Source organism: Antechinus flavipes, chromosome X, assembly GCF_016432865.1.
Source record: "Antechinus flavipes isolate AdamAnt ecotype Samford, QLD, Australia chromosome X, AdamAnt_v2, whole genome shotgun sequence".
NCBI lineage: Eukaryota > Metazoa > Chordata > Mammalia > Dasyuromorphia > Dasyuridae > Antechinus > Antechinus flavipes.
In genome coordinates, this window is record NC_067404.1 from 3138402 (window position 1) to 3160413 (window position 22012).

Sequence of the window (22012 nt, forward strand, 5' to 3'; positions counted from 1 at the left end):
TACTTTTTAATGCATTCTAGATTTTTATAGTTTCTTTTCTACCACTCTCATTTCTCTCTCCAATTTTACCCCTACCTCTTCTGATTTTCAAAATATTTTTTGAGCTCCTCCATGGCTTGAGAGCAACTCTTATTTTTTTGGAGGCTTTGAATGTAGGAATTTTGATATTATATTCTTATTGAGTGTGAGTTTTGATTTCCATTGTCACCACAGTAATTTTCTATGGTAAAAATCCTTCTATGGTAAAAATACTGTCACTTAATTGAATATTCCCTTTCTCCTGATTTATTGTGAATTTTACTGGGGAATTTTTCTTTTATTCTTTATTTGTTAGGCAGGTATTTCAGATTAACATTTAGTTATTTTAAGAGCATGGTTATTTAATTTTCCATTGACTTTGTGTAGTATGGGCTTCTCCCAGTCAGTCCTGTAACAGTCCTCAAATAATTCATATTCTCAAATAATGCATATTAACTGAAGGAAGTGAGAGAGTACAAGCAACTAAGATGGCAAATTAAAACAAACAAAAAACCCTCAGTTTCTTCAGAACATTTAAAGGTTAACAATCTTGGAATTCCAGGAGAGTGCCTTGAATTGCATTTTTGATTTAGTGGAGACCCTCATTTCCCAAAAGACACTAACAGTCATTCTCCCCCTGTTCTTACACAGATATATGTTCATAATCTTGCAATTCCATGAGTGTGCCTTGAATTGCATTTTCGATTTGGTGGATACCCTCATTCTACCCCTCAGTTAGCTATGTCCTTATTCTTTAAAAGGACTGGAGACTGCCTATTCTACTATTCTGTGTTTTCCCAAAAGACATTAACAGTCATTCTTCCCCTGTTAAATGCAGATATTATTCCCTAAAATTTGCCAGGGGCTTTCTTTCAGTAGGTTTTTGATGAGACTCCTGGTGAGCCTTGGGCTTACACAAGTGCTCAATCTCAGCAACCGTAGACCACAACTCATTCTTCTCATTTTGTTGAGTGAGGGGGAGATCTCTTTCAATTCACCCCAATTCACTCCCTATAGGTTTCTTCAAAGGTAAATTGAATTTTGAGGAGATACCCTACTACAAGTAAGGGAAGGCTTATATTACCAATTAGAAAGGTCTGAGTTGGTTATTATCCTTTCCAGTATGAGGGGGAACCAAAATTATATCACTATGCTGGAGACAATCTAGAATGTGTTCACTGTGGCTGATGGAAGCAATGCAAACTCAGGAGGTTTTATTACAGGTGGGGCACAAATAGTCCTTATGAACATTTGGAGATGTGATGGCTCTAAATTTATACATCTCATGTTTCTTTTGAGCTACTGAAATTCTACTTTCCTCATAGAACCCAGTTGACAGAACACATGGACAACAGAGTTGGAGGCCTAAAAGATACTCTAAAGCAGTGAAAGCTCCTTGGGAGGCTTGGAGTGAACTCATCTAGATCTTTGCTTGCTGAATGACCAAGGCAGTTCATTCTCTAATATTTTCCACTCATGCCCCTTCCCTGAAGGTGTTCACAGATATACAGTGTGTACATTTAGGGTTAGGGTTAGAGTCCGGGACATAGCTTTTTCTTTGACCAGTGGATCCTGCCTCAAGGCCAGAGCTGACTCTCAGCTTGGGCTGCTGCCAGGCTTAGTTTTCCAAAGGACTCCAGGAATGGGGCTAATTATAAGAGAAGCCAATGGTGTTGTCCCTTCTGAGCCCACCTGTGTACTTCTTAAAGAGATCATTTGGTGTGAACATCTTGTGTACACACCATTTCACTATCTGTAATAATACCCACTGTAGGAAACCCGTTGGGTAACCCTGAACAATCTCTTCCTTTGCAAAAATATCTAATGTTGATTAGAATAAGATGGAGGCTTCTAGGGGCAAACAAAGCAAGAGTAGTGAGATATCTCCTAGGAGCAGGAGCTCACTACCTTCTGTGGTGTGGGTACATGTGAAATCCAATGATTTTCCTGGAGCAGGTGACACTTTAGGTGCATCGTGGAGAAGCAGGATATCAGCTTCCAGAGATAATTGAGAGGCAGGAAGTGTTAGAGTCCATTCTAAGAAAGAGGAACACTATCAATCAGTCCATCAACATTTATACCACGCCTACTAGGCACCAGGACTTCTATTGAGTGCTGGGGAGGCCAAACGGGCAGAAGGCAAGTTTTTGTCTTGCCCTCCCAAAGCTCTTTGTCTCATGGTGGAGATACTACATCCACAATTCTAGTGAAACATGCTACATACAGGAGAAATTAGAAAGTCCACAGTGGAAAGTGCTAGGATTAAGATGGATGCAAAAAGGCTGCCTGCTAAAGGTGGGATTGATCTGGGGTTTGAAGGATATAAGGGAGCCCAGGAGGGAGAAGGGAGATGAGAGTACATCCTGGATATGGAGGGACAGCCAGGAAAATTGTCCAGAGTGGGAAGATGAATGATCTTGTGTGAAGAACAGCCAAGAAACCAATGGCACTGGACCAAAGAGTTCCTGGGGGAGTGTCATATGGAGAGCACTGGAAAGGGTAGGGGAAGGGGAAGGTTCTAAAAGGTGTTGAATGCTACAGAAGGGAATTGATATTGGATCCTGGAGGTGACAGGGAGCCACAGGAGTTTATGGAGTCCAAGGGTGGGAAGGTGGGATGCCATGGTCTGCAAAGTGTGAACAAAGTCACGAAGATGAGGAAATCAGAATGAATTCCTGGCATGTGAAGATGTCTACATTTCCAGAGTCATTCAGTCCATGACCCAGGGGAGGCTGAGATAAGGCTAGACTTCTTGCTTGTGGAAGGGCAGAAAGAGGATTCTGGGGCAAGAGCTCTTGGGGATGGGGAGTCTGTTCTTTCTTTTAGGACATGAAGAGCCAGTAAATCGTGAATTGAATCTTTCTTCTTTCTTCCAGGACATGAGGAGCCAGTAAAGCAATTGAAGTTGGAAAGTGAACCATTTACGGTGATAGTTTAAGCAAATGTGTCCCTCTGACATGCTTCAGCAATCTCCCTGCTTTACAGAATAGAGCATCTCAGAGCTTCCAGGCATCTTGGGCACTATGTTGTCTTCTGCCTACTTCTCCAGAATCTCCTCCCCAACAGCTCATTGGAAGCAGGCCTCCAATGAGAGGGTGCTCACTCCTTTCTAAGGCTATCCATTTCATTTTTGCATACCAGGAAGTATGATCATATATACAAGGTCTCCAGAAAGTCAATCCCAAATCTGGGATTTGACTCCCTCATAACCTGACACTTCTTAGAGGTGTGAGCCTGGCTCAGAAGTTTCCCCTTTACTAGTCTTACTTTTCTCATCTGTAACCTGCCATCTAGGGGAGGGAGTGGGGGGAAGGAGGGGAAAAGATGGAACAGAAGGTTTTGCAAAGGTCAATGCCGAAAAATTACCCATGCATATATCTTGTAAATAAAAAACTGCTAACTCATTAGAGTTGATGTTTTGGGCCAGAACCTGAAACAAGGTACTAAGTAGAACTAATTGATACAATGCTTGTGTTCACACCTTTACTCCTTGGAGTTCACAAGTATGGGAGATTCACAAAGTAAACTTTGTAACTTTGTGAATTCACACCTCCCTGGAAGCTCTTAGGGCCAGAGAGCACTCTGGGAAGAAACCCATAATCCCTCTCTCTCGTATCCCACAATTCCTCTCTCTCGTATAAAAGAAGCAGACAGAGGCTCTCGGACAGATTTTCAGCTGAATTACACCAGAAGCCCTCTCTCCGAGGCAAGAGAGATCCATGCCATTTTTCCACTTGGCTGGCTGGTGGCTGAAGAAAACAGAGGCAGAAGCAAAGGACAATCTGCAAGAGCTCTTGGAACCAGAGAGATAGGCCTCAACTAACCGGGCTATTTTGGAAGGAGAAAATAAATGTTTGCATTTTTACCAGCTGGCTGCATTTGGGTGATTATTACTTTCAACTACAACTAAGACTGCCTCCAGAAAATCTCCTCGAGAAACCTGCCCTCTCCCCCAGAGAGAACTCTTATATTATATTTTAAAGAAGAAAATCAACACAAAAAGCTATAATAAAATAAATAAATATTACATTATATTAAAAAAAAATGAATGCCCCATGACTGAGTAGTATCCCCCTTTTCCCAGTTGAGACATTGAGCAGGGGTAGTTCAGTGAAAAATCAGAAGCCCAAGGCATTCAGTATCATGGGTTCCCCCTGTTCCATCCTCTTCTTGCTTGATGTGTGTTTAGACCCTATGTGCTGCAGCTTCAGGGAATAAAAGTCAGGATTAAACAAGACCCGGCAACTACAGAGAGAGAGCGAGGAAGGAAGGCGGGAAGGAAGGGAGAGAAGGAGGGAGAGACAGAGACACAGAGAAAAAGAGAAACAGAACGAGTTTGTAATATAATATTCAAAAAGATAAAAGATATGGACTTATAACTACAAATAATTCACTGTATATTTAGGTATAAAGCTAAGTATAATTCTATAAGAGGAAAAATGGATCATCCTTGGAATAGAGGATACATTTCTGTAATAAAAAAAAACAGAGCAAACTAGGAACTTTGGACCCCAAACTAAGGATCAAGAGAAATCTAGAAAGGTAAATGTATTTTGAGTAATTGGAAAGGACTTCATGAAATGATAAAGGTAACATTTATGTACAAGGGAAACATATTGAAGTATAATGTCTTCAAAGTGAATCCATGGAGTTTTGGAGTTTTAAAGTATTCCTGAAGATGCATTAATTCTGTTTTAATAGCTATGTTAGAAAAGAAGAGAACAGGACAATCATTTGATTCTTCTCATCATTCTTCCAATTGAACATGGAGGAAAGGGGGTGAGAATGGATATCAGATAAACTCCACTCTTGTGTGAAAGACATAAAGAAAGGTTAAAGACAGGGGTTGGTATGTAAGTACTTTAAACAACAGAGAAACAAGTAAGAATGGGTGGGGGAGGAGATTTTAAAAAGAATAATAATAGGGAAGTAATGGCCATAAATAAGAAAGATAAACTTCCCAATCAAATATAGATTAATATAAGAAGACAGAAAGAAGGAGAAAGTAAAAGGGATGAGAGAGAAAAGAAAAGAGCCAAAGAGAGAAAATGAGAGGAGAGGACAGGACAGGACCAGACAGGAGAGAGGAAGAGGAGGAGAGGAGAGGAGAAGAGAGGAGGAGGAGGAGGAGGAGAGGAAAGGAGGGAAGAGGAGAGGAGAACAAAGGGGAGGGAAGGGGAGGAGAGAGGAGGAGGAGGAGAGGAAAAAAGGAGGATTAGGAGGAGGAGGAGAGGAGAGAAAAAAGGAGATTAAGGAAGAGGGGAAAAGAGGGGAGGAGGAAGAGAGGAGAGAAGAGGAGAAGGAAAGAAGAGGGGAGGAGAAAGAAAAAGGAGAGGAGAGAGGAGGGAACAGGAGGAGGAGCAGGAAAAGGGAGGGGAGGGGAGAGGAGGGAAGAGAAAGAGAGGAGAAAGGGGAGGGCAATGGAGGAAAGGGGAGAGAATGAAAAGAAAGGGGAAGCAGAGATAGGGAGAATTCAAATTGTATCTTGTACAACAAGATGGTCTGACCATTCCACCTCCCACCTCCATTTAGTAACTAAGTTAAAAAAAATATTAAAGCTTTTTATTTACAAAACATATACATGGGTAATTTTTCAACATTGAAAAATTGAAAATGTAAACAAATGACAACAGAGAGTGAGAATGCTATGTTGTGGTCCACACTCAGTTCCTACTTTCTTCATCATTGAGTAATTGGAACTGACTTGGATCCTTTCATTGCCAAAGATAGACAAATCCATCAGAATTGATCATCATATAGTTGTTGAAGTGTATAATGATCTCCTGGGTTCTGCTCATTTCACTCAGCATCAGCTCATGTAAGTCTCTCCAGGCCTTTCTGAAATCATCCTGCTCATCATTTCTTACAGAAGAGTAATATTCCGTAACATTCATATACCACAATTTATTCAGCCATTCTCCAATTGATGGGCATCCACTCAGTTTCCAGTTTCTTGTCACTACAAAAAAGGGCTGCCACAAACATTTTTGCACTCGAGTCCCTTTCCCTCCTTTAAGATCTCTTTGGGGTATAAGCCCAGTAGTAACACTGCTGGATCAAAGGGTATGCACAGTTTGATAACTTTTTGAGCATAGTTGCAAACTGCTCTCCAGAATGGTTGGATCTGTTCACAACTCCACCCACAATGCATCAGTGTCCCAGTTTTTCCACATCCCCTCCAACATTAGTCATCATCTTTTCCTGTCATCTTAGCCAATCTGACAGGTGTATCGTGGTATCTCAGAGTTGTTTGAATTTTCATTTCTCTGATCAATAGTGATTTGGAATACCTCTTCATATGACTAGAAATAGTTTCAATTTCTTCATCTGAAAATTGTCTGTTCACATCTTTTGACCATTTATCAACTGAAGAATTAGTAACTAAGTTTATAAGCAACCAGCATAATGTAACCATAACAAGAAGTATTGCAAAGGAGAACAGAGAAGCCATGTATTAGCTGCCTCAGAAATCAAAGGAGCATAATTGGCAACCTGCAAATATTAAACTATAGTTTCCTCCTGAGCCTCTTTTCTAACTCAGGAAAGTCATCCAGGCACTGCTACCAGGGTCTTTCAGGCCTATGATAAGTAAATCTCAGATAAGATTTGAACATCCACATTAAGACCAGCAGAATACCAAATGTTGTTGATAGCTCTGAGGTGACATGAAGGTATTAACTTTAAAGTTTTACTGATAAACTTTAGATAATTTGAATACGTTAATGAACTACCTCCCAGGTAGAACAGGAGTTAGTCCCTTGCCATAAAAACAAAAATCAGCTATAAAAATTAGGACCTGAACTCCTTCTCCACTTGCCAGCTCTCTTCCATCTCTATCTCCTCCATCTTGCCAAGTAGTCCCAACTCGGTTTTGTGGGTGATTCTCTGTGCCTCCTCCACCTCTCCATCTTCTGACCCATTCTGTCTACCTTCCTTTACCACCACATTCCCAAAACCATTCCCTGTACCTCTTTCATACTTCTCTCCTTTTCCATACTTTTCTGCTCACCCCTTGGTGCCTTCTTTAATTGTGGTTGAATTCTCATTCACCACTACCATCATGAGATATCCAAAGGTGTGCCTGCCTTATTTCATAATTTCATAAATAAATTAGCAACACAAAAGGAGAGGAGAGAAAGGGATTTGAACGTATGTGAATGCCCATCAGTTAGGGACTGCCTGAACAAACTATGCTATCTAGACATAATGAAATATAATTTCATTTTAAAAGATGACAAAAGAGACAATTGTGGAAAATGCTGGGTTGTATAAACTGATGTAGAGTAAAATTATACTGATGTTTGAAAAAAGAAAAATAAAAGAAAAGTACTGAAGCATTTTTAAATGCACAAAAGAAAGATCAGAAAGAGATGAGACCTACAAGACACTCTTGAAAGTGATAAGCAGGATTAAGTATTTTAAAATTACTCTGAAATGGAGTTTTATGGTTTCTTAAATAACCTGCATTTTGTTTTCTGATGTGTATTCGGGAAATTTTTTGTACTTCTTTCTGTTGTTGTTGTTTATGAGGCAGTCAGGGTTAAGTGACTTGCCCAAGCTCACACAGCTATAATGTCAAGTGACTGAATCTGGATTTGAACTCAGATCCTTCTGATTACAGAGATGGTGCTCTATCCACTGAAAAATCTAGCTGCCCCTAGTATTTAATTTCTTTTTTTTTTTTTAAAGAAATGGATCTGAGAATTTTAAATGACCACAACCTTAATAGTAGGGAACATTGTAATGCAAGATTCCCCCCAAGAGTCAGTTCAAAATCTAGTAAGCACCTACTATGTGCTACAGTTCTAAATACTAAGGATACTAAAAAAAAATCAAAGACAATCCCTATTCTCAAGGAGCTCACAGTTTAATGGAGCAGAGGCTGGGGAAGCAATGTACAAACAAATATGAACAAAATATATGCAAGAAAAACTGAAATAATTAATAGAAGGAAAGTATTAAATTAAGCGACACTAGATAAGGCTTTCTGTAGAAGATAGGATTTTACCTGGGACTTGAAGGAAACCACAAGCTAAAGGTGAGGAAGAGAGTATTCCAGGGATAGGAGAAAGACAGAAAAATTTTCCAGAGCAAAGACATAGAGTATTTTGTTTTAGGAACAACACAGAGGTCAGTGTCACTGGTTCTCATGCCTTCCTTCTCTTAATCATTACTTATTTATCCCATACATAGTTTATTTGTACATATATGTCTGTTGTCCTCCAATTAGATTGTAAGCTCCTTAAAGGCAGAAACTGTCTTTTGTCTTTTTTAAATCTTAGCATAGCGTCTGGCACATAGAAGACATTTAATAAATACTTACTGATAGACTAAAAAAAAGTCACATTGTTATGTGAGACAGGAATAAAAGTAGGGATAGTGGCAGAAGGCATCAAAGAAATATAAATCGAAGGAGAATGGAGAAGAGGAAGCTGTAAGGGAAACGTTTCAATTTTGTTAGTGAAATAAGAGACAATGTTCTCAACTGAGACAATGGTTAACGGGGAAAGGCATGGGGAATCTGAAGAGGGATAGAAAGGTTTGGAAAAGGGGGTGGAGCCAAGACCGCAGAGAGTAGATACATCTTTTTCTAAGCTCTTTCTCACCTCTCTTAGATCAACATCAGATCAAGCCTCTGAACTAGTTTTGGAGTGACAGAAGCCACAAATATTTGGAGTGTAACAAATTTTCAGCAGAAGATATTTTGGAACAATGTGAGGGAAAATCTGTCTAAATTGGGCACAGGGGGAGGGTGGAAGGGGGATAATGGTCCATCATTGGCTACTATATCCTGCTTCAGTAGCAAGTGGATCAACAGAATACCTGTGAGACCTCCCTACAGAAGGCAATTTGTGAGCCCTTAAAACCCAGCATAATGTGGGACTTGGCCACTTCCACTTAGCATGGAAAGGAAAGCAGCAGTACTGGCCCCAGAGAAGCATGAAGCAACTGTACCCTGTAGAGGAAGCTTGAGACAATCTCCCCTTTGCCATAAGAGCAGACTTCAACCCTTAAAAATGAGCAAAAAAGCAAAAAGAGCTCTTACCATTGATAACTTTTATGAAGACAAGGAGAAACAGACCTCAAACCCTGAGGACACTAAAGGCAAACTGTCTCCAGGTGAAACTTCAAAGGATGATATTAATTGGTCACCATCTTGCAATCTCTCTTGGACAAATTTGAAAAGGATTTTAAAAGAGAAAAAAATGGAAAATGATAACTTTGAAGGAGAGTTTGGAAAAGAAAACACAAAAAAAATGTGAAGAAAACTCCTTAAAAATAGATTTGGTGAAATGGAAAAAGAATATAACTCCTTAAAACATAGAGTTAGTAAAATGGAAAAAGAAAACAGCTCCTTGAAAAACAGAGTTTGTGAAATGGAAAAAAATATACATTGGACAAAACAACTCATTTAAAAAATCAATTGGCCAAATGTAAAAGCAGATTAAAAAAGCTAACTGAAAAAAAATCACTAAAAATTAGAATTGAACAAATGGAAATGAATGGTTCAATAAGACTTCATGAAACAGTAAAAAAAAAAAAATTAAAAAATTAAAAAGGAGAAAACGTAAAATAACTCATTGGAAAATCAACTGACCTGGAAAATAGATCCAGAAAAGACAATCTAAGAATTATTGGAGTACCTGGAAATCATGATGAAAAAACAGCTTAGACAACATCTTTAAGGGAATCATCGAGGAAAACTGCCTTGATGTCCCAGAACTAGAGAGTAAAATAGCCATTGAAAGAATTCACCAATCACTTCCTAAAAGAGATGCCAAAATGCAAACTCATAGATAAATTTCAGAATTATCAGATAAAGGAAAAAATACTGCAAGCAGCCAGAAAGAAATGATTCAGATATCAAAGAGCCACAATCAGAATCACTCAGGCCCTAGCAGCTATCACTTTAAAGAATTGAAGGGTCTAGAATATGATTCCAAAGGGCAAAAGACCTTGGACTGCAACCAAGAATCAACTATACAACAAAATTAAGCATTATTTTCCAGGAAAAAAAGATGAACATTCAATGAAATAGGTGAATTTCATTTATTTTTGATGAATAGACCAGAGCTGAAAAGAAAATTTGATCTTCAAATACATAACACAAGAGAAACATAAAAAGTAAAAAGAAAAGAAAAAAAAATATGTTTTCAAGGTTAAAAAGTTTATATCTGCTTTTGGAAAGATGATGTTAAACTCTTGAGAACTGCATCTTTGTTAGGGGAATACTTAGAAGGAGTATCATCTGATTTTATTGTGATAATAAAGAAAATAAACGATGGGTAGAAAAGAGATTGTACTGGAAGAAGAAGAGAGAGGAGGTAAATGGGGTAAATTGTATCACATGAAGAGGCAAAAAAGGCCTATTACAAATGAAGGAAAAAAGGGAGGGGGGATAAGCATTGTGTGAATGTTAATCTCACTGGATTTGGCTTAAAGAGAAAATATCAGACATATTTAGTTTTCTAGAGAAACTTGTCTCACCCTAAGGGGAAGTAGGAAGGGAAAGGGGGAGGTAATAGAAGAGAGAACAGAAGTTAAAGGGGAAAGGGATAAGAAAGGGAGGAGAGGATATAAAAGGAGAGAGCTGCTTGAGAGAGGTGGTAGAAGAAAAATGCTGGAGAGAGGAAAGGGGGAAAGGAAAGAGAAAAGTATAACTTAAGGGAAATAAGATGGTGGGAAATACAGAGTAATTTTAATCGTGAATGTGAATGAAATGATTTCTCCCATAAAATGGAAGCAGATAGCTTCCATGGATTAAAAGCCAGAATCCTACAATATGTTGTTTACAAGGAACACATTTAAAACAGAGTGATACATACAGAATAAAGGTAAAAAGTTGGAGCAGAAAAGTTGGAGCTTCAGCTGAAGTTTAAAAAAAAAAAGCAGAGATAATGAAACTGATCTCAGATCAAGCAAAAGCAAAATTAATCTAGTTAAAAGTTAAGGAAGGAAACTACATTTTGCTAAAGGTAGTGATAATGAAATGATATCAATACTAAACATATATGTGCCAAGTGAGAGCTGTAAGAAGAAAAAGAAAGCAAAACTATACTAGTGGGGGACTCAACCGTTATTAGGAATAGATAAAATGAACCACAAAATAAATAAGAAAGAAGTGAAGGAGGTAATAGAATTTTAGAAAATGACATATGACAATTCTTTGGAGAAACATTAAATGGGGACAGTACAGAGAACCTACACAAAAACTGAACATGTATTAGGGCAACCTCAAAATCAAATGCAGAAAGGTGGAAATAGTAAATGCATCTTTTTCAGGTCATGTTGCAATAAAAATTATATGTAATAAATGATAAGGGAAAATAGACCAAAATTAATTGGAAACAATAATCTAATCCTAAAGAATGAGTGGGTAAAAAAATAAATCATAGACACAATTGATAATTTCACCCCAGATAATGACAATAATGAAGAAACATGCCAAAATTTATGGGATGCAGCCACAGCAGTTATTAGGGGAAAATGTATATCTCTAAATGTATATTTGCATAAAATAGGGAAAGAGAAGATCAATGAATTGCAACTAAATAAGTTAATAAAAAGAACAAATTGAAAACCCTCAAATAAATACCAACCTTGAAATTCTAAAAATAAAAAGGGAGATTAATAAGACCAAAAGAAAGAAAATATTGAAATAATAAACAAAACTAAGGGTTGGTTTTATCAAAAACCAACACAGTAGATAAACCTTTGGTAAATTTGATTAGAAAAAGGAGAGAGGAAAATCAAATTGTTTGTCTTAAAAATGAAAAGGGAGAACTTTCTACCAATGAAGAGGTTATTAGAGCAACAATTAGAAGTTACTTTGCCCAACTTTATGCCAATAAATTTGATAACCTAAGTGAAATAGATGACTACATTCAAAAATATAGGCTGCCCAGATTAACAGAGGAGGAAGTAAATTACTTAAGTAGTCCCATTTTAGAAAAAAGAACTAGAACAAGCTATTAATCAACATTCTAAGAAAAAATCCCCAGGACCAGATGGATTTACATGTGAATTTTGCCAAACATTTAAAGAACAATTAACTGCAATTCTATATAAACTGTTTGAAAAAACAGAGAATGAAGGACTCCTACCAAGTTCCTTTGATGACACAGACATGGTACTTATACCTAAACCAGGTAGGATGAAAGCATAGAAAGAAAATTATAGACCATGCTCCCTAATGAATATTGATGCAAAAATCTTAAATAAAACGTTAACAAAAAGATTACAGAAAATCATCCCCAGGATAATATACTATGACCAAGTAGGATTTATACCAGGAATGTAGGGCTGGTTCAATATTAGGAAAAGGATTAGCATAATTGACTATATCAATACCCAAACTAACAAAAACCATATGATCATCTCATTAGATGCAGAAAAAGCATTGGATAAAATCCAACATCCATTCCTATGAAAAACACTTGAGAGTAATAAATGGACTTTTCCTTAAAATAGTCAGTAGCATTTATTTAAAACCATCAGTGAGCCTCATATATCATGGGGATAAACTGGAACCATTCCCAGGAAGATCAGGAGTGAAACAAGGTTGCATACTATCACCATTACTATTCAATATTGTATTAGAAATGCTAGCTTCTGCAATAAGAGTTGAGAAAGAGATTAAAGGAATTAGAGTAGGTAATGAGGAAACAAAATTATCACTCTTTGCAGATGATATGATGGTATACTTAGAGAACCTCAGAGATTCTCCTAAAAAACTATTAGAAATAATCCACAATTTTAGTAAAGTTGCAGGATACAAAATAAATCCACATAAATCATCAGCATTCTCATATATCATTAGCAAAATCCATCAGTTAGAGATACATAGAGAAATTCCATTTAAAATATCTGTCAATAGTAAAAAATATTTGGGAATCTATTTGCCCAGGGAAAGTCAGGAACTATACGCGCAAAACTACAAAGCACTTTCCACACAAATAAAATCAGATATAACCAATTGGAAAAATATTAAATGCTCTTGGATAGGTCAAGCGAATATAATAAAGATGACAATATTACCCAAACTAATCTATTTTTTAGTGCTATACCAATCAGACTCCCAAGAAATTATTTCATAGACCTGGAAAAATTAATAACAAAATCTTTCTGGAAGAACAAAAGGTCAAGAATTTAAGAGAATTAAGAAAAAATTCCAAAAGAAGGTGGCCTAGCTGTACCAGATCTAAAATTATATTATAATGCAGCAGTTACCAAAACCATTTGGTACTGGCTAAGAAAGAGAGTAGTTTATCAGTGGAAGAGGTTAGGTACACAGGACAAAATAGTCAATGACTATAATAATTTAGTGTTTGACAAATACAAAGACCCCAGCTTTGGGGATAAGAACTCACTATTTGACAAAAATTGCTGGAAAAAAAATGCAAACTAGTATGGCAGAAACTAGGCATTGACCCACACCTAATACCATAGATCAAGATAAGATCCAAATGAGTTCATGGTCTAGACATAAAGAATGATATCATAAACAAATCAGAAGAACATAGGATAGTTTACCTCTCAAACCTGTGGAGAAGGAAAGAATTTGTGGCCAAAGAAGAAGTAGAGATCATTATTGATCACAAAAAAAATTTTTGATTATATCAAATTAAAAAGCTTTTGTACAAACAGAACTAAGGCAGACAATTTGATAAAATCCAACATCCATTCCTAATAAAAACACTTGAGAGTATAGGAATAAATGGACTTTTCCTTAGAATAGTCAGGAGTAACAAAGAGAAATTCCATTCAGAATAACTGTTGATACCATAAAATATTTGGGAATCTATCTACCAAAGGAAAGTCAGGAATTATATGAGCAAAATTATAAAAAAGTCTCCACACAAATAAAGTCAGACTTAAATAATTGGAAAAATATTAAGTGCTCTTGGATCGGCCGAGCGAACATAATAAAGATGACAATACTCCCTAAACTAATCTATTTATTTAGTGCTATACCAATCAGACTTCCAAGAAAATATTTTAATGATCTAGAAAAAATAACAACAAAATTCATATGGAACAATAAAAAGTCGAGAATCTCAAGGGAATTAATGAAAAAAAAATCAAATGAAGGTGGCCTAGCTGTACCTGATCTAAAATTATATTATAAAGCAGCAGTCACCAAAACCATTTGGTATTGGCTAAGAAATAGATTAGTGGATCTGTGGGAAAGGTTAGGTTCACAAGACAGAATAGTCAACTATAGCAATCTAGTGTTTGACAAACCCAAAGACCCTAACTTCTGGGATAAGAATTCATTATTTGATAAAAACTGCTGGGATAATTGGAAATTAGTATGGCAGAAATTAGGCATGGACCCACACTTAACACCATATACCAAGATAAGATCAAAATGGGTCCAAGACCTAGGCATAAAGAACGAGATTATAAATAAATTAGAGGAACATAGGATAGTTTATCTCTCAAACTTGTGGAGGAGAAAGAAATTTGTGACCAAAGATGAACTAGAGACCATTACTGATCACAAAATAGAAAATTTTGATTACATCAAATTAAAAAGCCTTTGTACAAACAAAACCAATGCAAACAAGATTAGAAGGGAAGCAACAAACTGGGGAAACATCTTCACAGTTAAAGGTTCTGATAAAGGCCTCATTTCCAAAATATATAGAGAACTGACTCAAATTTATAAGAAATCAAGCCATTCTCCAATTGATCAATGGTCAAAGGATATGAACAGACAATTTCCAGAGGATGAAATTGAAATTATTACCACTCATATGAAAGAGTGTTCCAAATCATTATTGATGAGAGAAATGCAAATTAAGACAACTCTGAGATACCACTACACACCTGTCAGATTGGCTAAGATGACAGGAAAAAATAATGATGAATGTTGGAGGGGATGCGGGAAAACTGGGACACTAATGCATTGTTGGTGGAGTTTTGAACGAATCCAACCATTCTGGAGAGCAATCTGGAATTATGCCCCAAAAATTATCAAATTGTGCATACCCTTTGATCCAGCAGTGTTTCTATTGGGCTTATATCCCAAAGAAATACTAAAGAAGGGAAAGGGACCTGTATGTGCCAAAATGTTTATAGCAGCCCTGTTTGTAGTGGCTAGAAACTGGAAAATGAATGGATGCCCATCAATTGGAGAATGGCTGGGTAAATTGTGGTATATGAATGTTATGGAATATTATTGTTCTGTAAGAAATGACCAGCAGGATGAATACAGAGAGGACTGGCGAGACTTACATGAACTGATGCTAAGTGAAATGAGCAGAACCAGGAGATCATTATACACTTCGACAACGATATTGTATGAGGACATATTTCGATGGAAGTGGATTTCTTTGACAAAGAGACCTGAGTTTCAATTGATAAATGATGGACAAAAGCAGCTACACCCAAAGAAAGAACACTGGGAAACAAATGTGAACTATCTGCATTTTTGTTTTTCTTCCCGGGTTATTTATACCTTCTGAATCCAATTCTCCCTATGCAACAAGAACTGTTCAGTTCTGCAAACATATATTGTATCTAGGATATACTGCAACATATCCAACATATATAGGACTGCTTGCCATCTAGGGGAGGGGAGGGGGTGGAGGGAGGGAGGGGAAAATTGGAACAGAAATGAGTGCAAGGGATAATGTTGTAAAAAAAATTACCCTGGCATGGGTTCTGTCAATATAAAGTAATTATTAAATAAAAATTTAAAAATAAAATAAAATAGTCAGGAGTATATATTAAAAACCATCAGTAAGCATCGTATGCAATGGGGAAAAACTGGAACCTTTCCCAGTAAGATCAGGAGTGAAACAAGGTTGCTCACTATCACCATTATTATTCAGTATTGTATTAGAAATACTAGCCTTGGCAATAACAGTCAAGAAAAAGATTAAAGGAATTAAAGTAGGTAAAGAGGAAACCAAACTATCACTCTTTGCAGATAACATGATGGTATACTTAGAGAACCCCAGAGATTCTACTAAAAAGCTATTAGAAAACATTCATAATTTTAGCAAAGTAGCAAGATACACAATAAATCCCCATAAATCCTCAGCATTTTTATACATCACCAACCAAATCCAACAGCAACAGATACAAAGAGAAATTCCATTCAAAATAACTGTCGACAGCATAAAATATTTGGGAATTTATCTACCAAAGGAAAGTCAGAAATTAGATTAGAAGGGAAGCAACAAACTGGGAAAACATCTTCAGAGTTAAAGGTTCTGATAAAGGCCTCATTTCCAAAATATATAGAGAATTGACTCTAATGTATAAAAAAATCAAGCCATTCTCTGTAAGAGGCTCTGGACCTGACCCTCCTGGAGTGAGTTGAGACGCCTTTGTGTCAGGCCCACCCTAACCCGGATCCCTGGACTACCACGCTGGCAGTGCTGGCGTGGTGGAGCCTGGCCTGGTCTAGGGGCAGGGGAGGCACAGAGAGATTGGGCTCCTCCTTCGGGGAGGGATTGGGGAGGAGTCTCTAGCCCGATTGGTGAACAGCAAGGAGGAAGGAAAAGAGCTATAAAAAAGAGCGGGCACGGGACAGTTCGGGGAGACATGGCTGACTTGTAACATCAATAAACATCACTGTGTTCTATCAACCTCGGCTCTCTGTCTGGTGATTCCCTCCTCCCGTCTCCACGAGGAGAGCCGGAGACGTCCGAAGCCCCGTCAGGCTCGGGGAAGCTGGAAGAGGCAGTCACTATTGTGGTTTCCCGTTTTCCTGTGACCTGGTCCGGCCCCCAACAATTCTCCAATTGATAAATAGTCAAAGGATATGAACAGACAATTTTCAGATGATGAAATTGAAACTATTTCCACTCATATGAAAGAGTGTTCCAAATCACTATTGATCAGAGAAATGCAAATTAAGACAACTCTGAGATACCACTACACCCCTGTCAGGTTGGCTAAGATGACAGGAAAAAATAATGATGCATGTTGGAGGGGATGCGGGAAAACTGGGACACTGATGCATTGTTGGTGGAGTTGTGAACGAATCCAACCATTCTGGAGGGCAATCTGGAATTATGTCCCAAAAGTTATCAAACTGTGCATACCCTTTGATCCAGCAGTGCTACGACTGGGCGTATATCTCAAAGAGATACTAAGGAAGGGAAAGGGACCTGTATGTGCCAAAATGTTTGTGGCAGCCCTGTTTGTAGTGGCTAGAAACTGGAAAATGAATGGATGCCCATCAATTGGAGAATGGTTGGTTAAACTGTGGTATATGAATATTATGGAATATTATTATTCTGTAAGAAATGACCAGCAGGATGAATACAGAGAGGCTTGGAGAGACTTACATGAACTGATGCTAAGGGAAATGAGCAGAACCAGGAGATCATTATATACATCAACAACAATACTGTATGAGGATGTATTCTGGTGGAAGTGGATTTCTTTGACAAAGAGAAGATCTAACTCACTTTTACTTGATCAATGATGGACAGAAGCAGCTACACCCAAAGAAAGAACACTGGGAAATGAATGTAAACTAATTGCATTTTTGTTTTTCTTCCCGGGTTTTTTCTACCTTCTGAATCCAATTCTTCCTGTGCAACAAGAGAACTGTTTGGTTCTGCACACATAGATTGTATCTAGGATATACTGTGACATATTTAACATGCTTGCCATCTGGGGGAGGGGTGGAGGGAGGGAGGGGAAAAGTCGGAACAGAAGTGAGTGTAAGGGATAATGTTGCAAAAAATTATCCACGCATGTGTTCTGACAATAAAAAGCTGTAAGTAAAAAAACAAAACAAAACAAAACAAAACAAAACAAAACAAAACAAAACAAAACAAAACAAAACAAAACAAACAAACAAAGAAAAAACCCAAAAATTTATGCAGACAAGATCAGAAGGGAAACAATAAACTGGAAATACATTTTTACAGTCAAAGGTTCTGATAAAGTCCTCATTTCCAAAATTTATATAGAATTGACTCTAAGATATAAGAAATCAAGCCATTCTCTAATTGATCAATGGTCAAAAGATACAAACAGACAGTTTTCAGATGAAGAAATGGAAACTACTTCTAGCCCCCATATGAAAAGATGCTCCAAGTCATTTGTTCTATTAATGTTATATGATTTTTAAGAGAAGTTCGAATCTGCTTTTATAAATGATGCTCTCAGGCTCAGTTAAAGTAAAAGTAAAATTTAATTGTACAATGCACGGGATAGAATGCTTGCAATAACAACACATATAGCAAATAATACACAAGAGGCAAAGAATAATAAAGATTATGATTAGAATAGCAGAGAAAGAGAGGGAATACATTATTCAGTACGATCGAGGGAGCTTCAACTCTAATTGGACGGCTGGGAAGGCCCCAATATTTCAGCCTGTGAGTCTCGATCGGGAAAGTCCTAGGCAGATCGTCATCTCCATAGGTGAGGCTTCAAAGTGGGGAATGCTTTGCCCACTCTTTATAGGGGTCCAAACAAAGAAGGCTTTGGGCCAAATGAAGACCTCATCTAAGACAAGGACGCACCAACTAGGGCTCCAGGTGGTTATAATCAAATGTTGCATTGATAAGGAGGCCAGTCCTTATCAACAGCAACAGTTCCAAGGAGTGGCGAGTTCCTGGAATCATATAATTGGAGCTAAAACACAGGTGGTACATGCCTGTCTTATAGATTAAAAAGGAAAGAGTTGAAATATATGTTCTTATGGGTCAAGGAACGGTCAGGTTTTCATAGGAGAAGGAGTTAAAATATATGCTCTTGGGGTGAGAGGGTAGTCAAGTCCTCACAGGGGGAGTCACATCCTTCCTCGATTGGGTTCTCATGGTTTACATGGGAATTAGGTTCATATGGGGAAAGTCATGTCCTTACAATGATGTGAAATGAACTTACTACTAATAAGATTTCTTATTCATCATTATTAATCAGAGAAATGCAAATTAAGAGAACTCTGAGATACCACTGTACATCTGTCAGATTGGCTAAGATGACAGGAAAAGATAATGCTGGATGTTGGAGGGGATGTGGGAAAGCTGGGACACTGAGAGATTCTTGGTGGAATTGTGAACACATCCAGCCATTCTTGAGAGCAATTTGGAACTATGCCCCCAAATTTTCAAACTGTTTTTGCTCAACCCTTTGATCCAGCAGTGTTACTACTGGGCTTATATCCCAAAGAGGTATTAAAGATGGGAAAGGGACTCATATTGCAAAAATGTTTGTAGCAGCCCTTTTTGTAGGAAATTGAATGGATGTCAATCAATTGGAGAATGGCTAAATAAATTATGGTATATGAATGCTACGGAATAGTATTGTTCTGTAAGAAATGACCAGAAGGATGATTCCAGAGAGGCCTGGAGAGACTTACGTGAACTGATCCTGAGTGAAATGAGCAGGACCAGTAGATCATTATACACTTTAACAACAATACATATGAGTATCAATTCTGATGGACGTGGCTCTCTTCAGCAATGAGATGATCCAATGCGTTTCAATTGTTTAGTAATGAAGAGAACCAGCTACACCCAGCGAAAGAACTCTGGGAAATGAGTGTGGACCACAACATAGCATTTCCACTCTTTCTATTATTGTCTGCTTGCACTCTTATTTTCCTTCTCAGATTATGTTTATCACCTTTGTAAATTCAATTTTTCTTGTGCAACAAGATAACTATAAATATGTATACATATTTCATATTTAACATATACTTTAACAAATTTAACATGTATCAGACTACCTTTCATCTAGGGGAGGAGGTGGGGGGAAGAAGGGGAAAAGTTGGAACAGAAGGTTTTGCAAGGGTCAATGCTGAAAAACTACCCATGCATATGTTTTACAAATGAAAAAGCTATAATAAAAAAAGAAAAATATTCACATCCCTTGACTATTGATCTATTGAAGAATGAATATTGGTCTTCTAGATCTGTGTCTATTTCAAATAGATTTTGAATATCAGAACTTTATTCACACACACAAAAAAATCTCAAATGAAAAGAAAAAGAAATGTTGTCTAATAGCATTTCTGATTTACAATGGTCTCTCCAAAACAATTTCCATTCTAATTTTTATTTAGAATTACAATAACAACACAAGCAATAAATTTCAGATGACATCAATTACATTTTCAAATTATTACATATGAAAATCATTGACCTTATTAGCATTGACATTTTAAAACCACTTTAAAGTTATCAGATATGGAAGAATAACATAATATAATAACATAGCTCTCAGCATATGCCAGCCACTGTGTCAAGCACTTTACAAACATTATATTATTTTGATCTCACAACAACTACCTTGGGAGGCGGGTACCATTTTCTTTACAAATCAGGAAACTGGGGCAAAGAGAAATAAGATAACTTGCTTAAAATTTCACAGTTAATACATTTCCACAAGGTGGGGAGAAGGGGTGCCCAGCAGAGGTTGAATGGCTTTCCCCACCTCCTATTCTCATTCTAGGTACTGTCAGGGGCACCTGGACCTTCCTAGGCAGCAACTGGGCACAGGGACACTGGGGTCACTGTAAGTATGGGGCCCTACTTTGGCTATTGCACTTTACTTCCACTAGGTGTGGCAGAACGTAATTTAAAGTTTTCCTATAATTTTAATCTTACCTGAGATTAAAGGGGCTAACAGAGATATGGGATGAAATATTCTGAACAATAGAGATACATTCATGACTCCAGGTGAAGGGAATGGGGAGGGCAGAGGATCAAATTAACCAGGTTATCCTAGCATCAACTTGGCCCTGACTGAAGAAAGAATCCCTGAGTGCCCTGACCACGACACTCAGATTCCCAGGACCTAAGCAGCCCTCTCAGTAGTTTCGGGGGAACACTACTTTGCAGCACTTTAAAGTATTTTTTCCTCAGCTGCAGGACAGAGCTTTAGGATTCTTGGTTCCTTAGACTTTAGCACTAAAGCATTGCAAGTGAAATGTTCTTTCATTATCCCTTCCATGAGACCGAGTTCTTCTACTGCTGCAGTGCATGGTTTTTCACACATTCTAACCTAATGTAGATCTAAGTGAAAGCTCCTGGGAGGTCTCTGGATTTCTCTTGCCTCCCAGTCACAGGCTCGAAATCCATGCTGAAAGATAATTTATATTTGAGACTCGTGGCCGGCCATCAGTCTCCCAGGTCTTATTCCAGGACACACTGCAGCCTGACGAGATCAGCCTCTCAGTACTGTTGCTGCTGCCGCCCGCCTTAGGTCCTGGGCATAGCACAGGTGTGCAGAGCTTGGGAAATAGCCCAAAGGACAGAAGAAAGCAGTAAGAGTTTTATCCAGCGTCCCTGAAGTCTAATCCAGGAACTAGATGGGAGGGGAAAGAGAAGATTCTTCGGAAATATCCCCATTATCCCCAAATCAAATCAAAGCTCATTATCAGGAGTCCTTGTAGTTGTCATAATTTGAAAGCAGCCAGGATTGGTGCTGAGACCTTGGCACCTTTCTTATTAATGAGTTCTTTTGGGTCTAAGTGTGAGGAACTGGTCCCCATAGCAACCAGGCCTAATCCTATTGAGAGAAGTGTTTTAAAGCACCTCAGAGGTTTCTGGAATTTGGTAAATTAAGAGTCTCTTTCCTAGGGGAAATGAAGTATGTGAGATAAAAAAAAGGCTATGTATGACCACATTTGGTACATCTGGGGCTTGAAAAACACTCACCCAAGTGAATGTATTCTTTCCCTAGTGTGAGATAATTGCTTTCCATTGACTTTACCCCACTTGTTAAGGTGAAAATAGAAGGGCAATTGAAACATTCAAAAATACAGAAAAGAAAAAAATGGAAGGATGTTCAGGAAGAATAAGAGGAGAAGGAGGAGGAGGAGGAGGAGGAGGAAGAGGAGGAGAAGAAAAGGAGGAGAAGGAGGAGGAGGAGGAGGAAGGTGAGGAGAAGAAAAGGAGGAGAAGGAGGAGAAGGAGGAGGAGGAGGAGGAGGAGGAGGAGAGGAGGAGGAGGAGGAGGAGGAGGAGGAGGAGGAGGAGGAGGAGGAAGGTTCCATTTCTCTCCTGACTCTGGAG